This window comes from Bradysia coprophila (genome assembly GCF_014529535.1).
Source record: "Bradysia coprophila strain Holo2 chromosome IV unlocalized genomic scaffold, BU_Bcop_v1 contig_5, whole genome shotgun sequence".
NCBI classification, from domain to species: domain Eukaryota; kingdom Metazoa; phylum Arthropoda; class Insecta; order Diptera; family Sciaridae; genus Bradysia; species Bradysia coprophila.
In genome coordinates this window covers 3,046,398-3,052,679 of record NW_023503374.1, presented here as the reverse complement: position 1 = coordinate 3,052,679, position 6,282 = coordinate 3,046,398, and the positions used below count along the sequence as shown (strand labels likewise).

Genomic DNA, 6,282 nt, shown 5'->3' with positions numbered 1-6,282 from the left:
AAGAAACCATTCACTCGATGTCTATAAATATTGTGTTGATGCAGAGATACAAAACACTAACATTCAGAAAACTCAACCACTTTTCCCATTTCATACCTTATTATATTATTTGAGCGATTGAGATATGCTATACATACATATACAGATGCCAGTTACAAGCGCTCAAAACATATGCCTGACGGGCATTGGAAACTTTTCAACAGTTTTATAGATTTTGTTTTACTTTTTTATATTCTTTTCAATACCACGTTCCATGCTCTTTATCAGGGACATTATATAGATTCGGCCTGACAAGACGGATACTTAATTTATTTGATTTTCTTCTTTATATTTTCACATTTTTTGATCTTCAACATCATTCTGTGGAACATTGTATCGCGTTCCACAACTGGGGTTGTTCATTTTATGCCAAAAATTGTTAAACCAGAATGAGAGACGAGAGAGATAGAGACAGAAAGCCAAATAATATATCATATTAATATTGATGGTATTAACTGATTGGGATTAGATGCTACGCTGGCTCTTTCTGATATATTCTAAGAATTAAGGAACGAATCATTTCCATTGTTCGTCCGTTACCCTATAGCCGGTATATAATAGCGTACTTGAACATTTTTCGAGCGTAGCCCAAGTGTGACCCGCACAGAAAGTGCACTTCTTAGAAACTGCGCATCGAAAGCCCGAACGTAGTACGGACTCTCAGGTAATGGAATCTTAGGAACCAACCTACTACCACCTCAAAAATCCCAAAAGTACAGAAGGGATCCCAAGAAACCTCGCAAATCCTTTAAATCCATCCGGATCTAGAACTGGCAAGATGGCAGACGATGGAATTTTGGGAACCAACACATTGTCACCTCAATAATCTCAAAATTCCAGAAGGAAACCCAAAAAAACCTCACAAACTCTTCACAATCTTAAAGTTTTACAACTGGGAAGATAGTGCGGACCATGAGTAGAGCAATAGGTCCAAAAGTTCTAAAAATCACGAAACGGGATTTTCTTCAGTTACACGTAAAAACCAATAACTCTGTATATCTACGGCCGAGTGGCACGTTTTACACGCTCACTCTGGCTTTAGTTCATGATCCAGTAAACCAATCTTCCTCCCGATTGCTGTGGTAAATACATGTCATTTGTTCCATTAATAAACGTTAAATGCTCAATACTTTCGTAAATATATGCGAAAAACCTTGGGCCATCCAAAATGACACTTTTTCCTGCATCTAAACTTTCTCGGTCGAGTTTTTTACCTTTTCGTCTGGGAAAATGAGAATTTTTTAAATCGATTGACATTAAACTCAAGGCATCGTGTACACAGTGGAACAGACACTTTTTTGCGGATTCGTCTTTACCGTCTGCTTCGGATTCCACATGTTACAAACGGCATAGCCACAGCCCTGTAACAGTGCTGTGGCATAACGGTTCTATAAGCCCCCCAGTACGTCGTCACTACTGATCTAAACAAAACCATACTTATACATAATTATGTAATTGTTCGTATGAATTGGTAAGCACGCCTCGAATAAATGTATGGATTACGGTTCCCGAGAGTTTAACAAAAAATGGTTGTGTAAAATGTGCATTTAATTTGAAATTCCTTTTAGATATTACATTTAAATGCAATTTGTAAGCTCTGAAGAAGAAAAACAAATGAATGAATTGTGCGCTAAGTCCTTCAATTACACGTGTACTGTTCTTAATATTTTAATTGTTTTCTGCCACGTTCGGTGTTTCTCTTTCAGTTCAGAATGTAAAATATGTGAAAATGTTTCCGGCCTCTCCTTTTACTTATATTCCTTGGAATATCTTCCCATTTATTTTTTTTTGTACATAACACACGTAACATTCAACATTCAACGTGCACAAAATGAGAAAAAGGGGAACAATGGAAACATTCCGATTTTCTCTGTGAGATATGTTTACATATTTATTCCCATTGTTGTATTTAATTTCGTATTTTATGTTTTTGTGCGACGTAAGAGAGTATGTACATATATGCACACATCCTTAAAACGAAAGCTTTATGTTTTATGAAGCAGGCATACTTGCAGTATTTTATAATCTCTTGTGAATGTGACGTTCTGTTTTTCTTTTCTTTTTCCGTCTTTTGTTTATCTGGTAATGTTCCAAGGAAAGTTTTTCCTACTCTTCCACGGTTTTGCAGTTTGTTTTTACTAGGAATGTAATTAAAACAAATTTGGTTGAAGTGAAAAAAAAATTGAAGTTTTCTCGTTTAATGTGAATTAGAAAATGAGTGTTTCTCCAATGAGTTGCGGAAAGTGTCAATTTTTGCCTCACAATCACAATAGTTATTTATGCAATTCAGTCAAGAGTAAACGTCAGACATGATTCCATCTGCCAGACATATCGAATGAATCGAACGAGCGATTTTCACGCAGTTAATGTCAATCGATTGAGGTTAATGACAACTTAACGAAAACTTAAGCGGGGTTACGTTGACGAGCACCGTATAATGAGCATTATGATACTGAGTGGAACAAAAAGCCTTACAAATCCTTTAATACACTGGTGTGATAATGGTTATTTATAACATTTAGGTCGTCAATTTGACAATTTCATAAAAGTTCCTGAATTACTCATGGAAATTAATATTCAGATTGTCGGAATAGCTCAATCAAAAGACAAATTTTTTAGTTTTTGTCATGGAAATAAATATTTTGGCTTGAAAAACCTGGAATCCATTAGAAATTTCTTCCTAGATTTTTTACTGGATGCAAGTTTCAAGTTGTTCAACAATAGAGTCTTGTCACATTGACAGTAAATTTATTTCGAAATCTTTCATGCTGTGCTGTTATTTTAAGGAAAAATAAGATTATATGACCAAGATCCATTTTTTTCGGACCACTATGTAATTTTCAAAACATTTTGATTCTTTCTTTAGCGTTCAGAATTTAAAGATTTACGTCTCCTAACTAATATGTATTCTTCAAACAATTGAAAAGCGAAGAAATTGTCTGAAAATGGAGCATTTTCTTTAAAAACTCAAAAATTTCGCCTTTAATGATTTTTTTTAGCTCATCGTTTGTAATGTGTGTGTGAGTATGGACAAAGAATAATTCGTTCCTGGATTCATGATATGATCACTAAAAGCGAGTAGCATAACTTTAGGGTAATTTTTGATCACAATCAGACGTTTACGTCGTCCGTTGAACTCGAAATTATGAAAAGAATTTGGTCCATTTGGTGAACTTTTTACTTCGTGCAACTTCCTGGCTTGGCAACGCAATTTATCTGAGGTTTTGTTTACATGGGACGATAGTGAGTGTGTCCAGCTACAACACCCCATAGTCGGTGTCGCGGATAAGTTCTGTTGCAGGCCAGCAGAACTGTACGAAAATTGACCATACTTTCCTTGTTTACTCCCGAACGTGCAGTGGTACTGACCCGTGCCTATACTCTAATGATAGGTATTGTAGAGACGCACACTCGCACAACATTTCAACTTTTAAGAATTCGTATATCTCGAGTTAATCCTATTAAAGTGTTTTGCCTACCCTTTGACATGCTATCAGTTTTCACGTGTTCACTCCGAAAACGGGAAACTAACATAAAAAACAAAACATACCTATTTCTTAGAATTGAAAGACGAATCCAACGCGCTATAGCTCGCCCGGATGGCCGAGCCATTGTATTTACTTTCCCCATAATTGGTTCAAGTTTTGGCGTTATCAGTCTTAAATTGCCTTCCAATTTAAACTGAATGATACATTTCTCAAAGTCATTCAAAATTTAATTCGAAAAACACTTTTTCAATAATTTTGGAAAGCAAAGAAATTTTATTAAGTTTGGAAAACAAATAACTTGTAAAAGGATTATGCTCCTTTTGAATAATCTTCTACCATTTAAAATTTCTTAATAATGTCATTTATTACCCAGCACAGCAGCACCCCACAAAAATTATATACAAAACAGTTATCGTCTCCCCGATACCACACGGCTCTAACTTAGAATAATGAATAATCAGGACAATTTAAGCTTTAAAGACACGATTATAACAGGCGTCGAATAATAAAAAGTTATCGCTGTTTATCCACTTTTTCGTTAAGTTCCGTAGTGAAGAGAAAAGTTGTTTTATATCAAAAGCAAAAGCAGAAAAAAATGAAAGAAAAATATAAATTCATCGTCCCATCGTCCGTGTATTGAAAACCTATGACTAAAACTTTTGCAATCACGATAATGTCTATAATGTATTAGCAATGATATATGTGTTTTTACAAATTCGTACATAATCTATTGGGTAGAGCGGATCGTTACGTCGAATGACGAGGATATCTATATATATTATCTTAATCTCTATTCACAGTGTGACAGGCTGCTTATATAACAGCACTTGTGTATTTCAATCGACAAGTCGGTTGAATTATAATAAAATCTTGGCAGAGTAAACCAATTCATATTATATTACATGTTCTTTTCGTAGCGAAATGTCCTTTTGATAATATTCAAATTTGTATACCGCAGCACATCTATCACCCCCGTGTTTTAAAGCTCATTAAGATTCTCATTCGGCATTTGAAATTATTACATGATTGGTGAGATTTTTTTGATGTGCAGCTTCAGTTAGCTTTAGACAACACATTTAAAATACGAAGTGATTGTCAAATAAATAATAAGGAAGGAACTATAACTGCTGATTTACATTGCAATGTGAAGTTACCGGAAAATTTCTTTTGTTTAAAATGTCAAACTTGCATTTGCTGCAAATGTTTCTCAATTGAAATGAATCAATCAAAGAAAATTGGTAGCAAATGCAAGTTTGACATTTTAAAACAATGCGAAAGAAATGTTTCGTTAACTTGACGACATTGCAATTTAAATCAGCAGTAAGCGCTCGCACAGCAATTCTTCGTTAAGTTTAGCTAGTGAATTTTGACATGTCTACATGATTGGGAATAGAGTGTTATTGATTGGAGTGAGACGACCGAATACCAATTAATTATAACATATATGAAAGAGTCATATATACGACAAAGTTGAATATTCATGGAACAAAAAAAAACCTGTGTTGGTAGTACCGAATTTGAGCTAGTTAGCTGTCAAAATGTATGAGACTTTGTAGCTCCTACAGCACTTCAGCGCATCGCTACGCCATCGTCTTATTCATATATGATTATAACTTGCCTTGGAGTACCTGTCAAATTATTTGCTTCTCTTTCAACATCTTACCGATGTGAGCGAGAGTACCGAAGACCAGTTTATTATAAGTTGCCTTGGGATACTTATCAAAATATTTCTTTCTATTTCATCATAACACTCTGTGAAAAGTTGGAGCTCGTACAGTAATTCTTCGTTAAGTTTAGCCAGTAAATTTTGACAAGTCTCTTGGTTAAAAACAATTTTTATTTTTCGAAAATCGACTATTTTAGTACATTTTTGACGAACGGAGGCATTTTTTTTTTGACACAAGAGATTCGGTTTCAACTTTAAGAATTTCTTTATTTAAATATATTTTTTTCCATTTTTAACTGTCTCGAAATCGGGTAGTTTTCCTCAACCTCTGTCAGTTGTGACTCTGTAATGTCACTTCGTTTTTCCATTATTTTTTGCAGTACAAGACTCCAGGGGCTGCACGATAACAAGTCAATCCCGCACAACATGGTTCACCAAATATGTTGCATAGTTGATTTTCGTTGCTGCATGCATCCTAAACAAAAATCATAATCGGTCAGTCACAGTAGACGTTAGTGAAATTTTATACATAAATTTGCTTCAGGTGTTTTTAGAAAAGTTTGTATGAGTGTACCACCTATAAAACAGTTGATCCAAATTCATGTCTAAATTTGATTCACATTTCCTGTATTGTGATTGAATGAATCATAAAATATACGTACGATAGATACAAAGGCGCACACAACTACAAAAATGAAAAATATGATTGAAGAAATGTTCATTGTAGCTGCGTTGGAAGTTATCTTGAACTAAACTGGAAGCAAGTCTCTTGTGAATGCAACGGGACTCTGAACTTAGTGCAAAGTATGAATAAGTTCCGTTTTAAGGCGGCTTAAATACTAACGATTTCTGTGATTATTCTTGACCTAGTTTACTTCATTAGACTCGCACGTTACGCAGTAATCGTAAAAGTCTACTCGGTCTGCCTTCCATCGTGTATTACATGAAACAATGGAAAAGAGGACATATCGTGGTAGGCACTTATGATCAGGATAAAAAAATAAAACAATTTAACCATATCCGTCTGTGTGCCACTTAGAGACATAGATCTACACCACCAGCACCGGCACTGACAGTCAGAGCGACACC

General features: G+C 34.9%; 1 long non-coding RNA gene across 1 annotated transcript; it reads right to left on the bottom strand.

Moving 5' to 3' along the window:
• Positions 1–5,439: 5,439 nt before the first annotated feature.
• Positions 5,440–6,036, bottom strand: LOC119071601. The gene is made up of 2 exons (XR_005086685.1): positions 5,856–6,036; positions 5,440–5,668 (listed from the first exon to the last, which is right to left on the bottom strand). It is a non-coding gene; the product is annotated as an uncharacterized LOC119071601 (long non-coding RNA).
• Between the last annotated feature and the right edge of the window lie 246 nt (positions 6,037–6,282).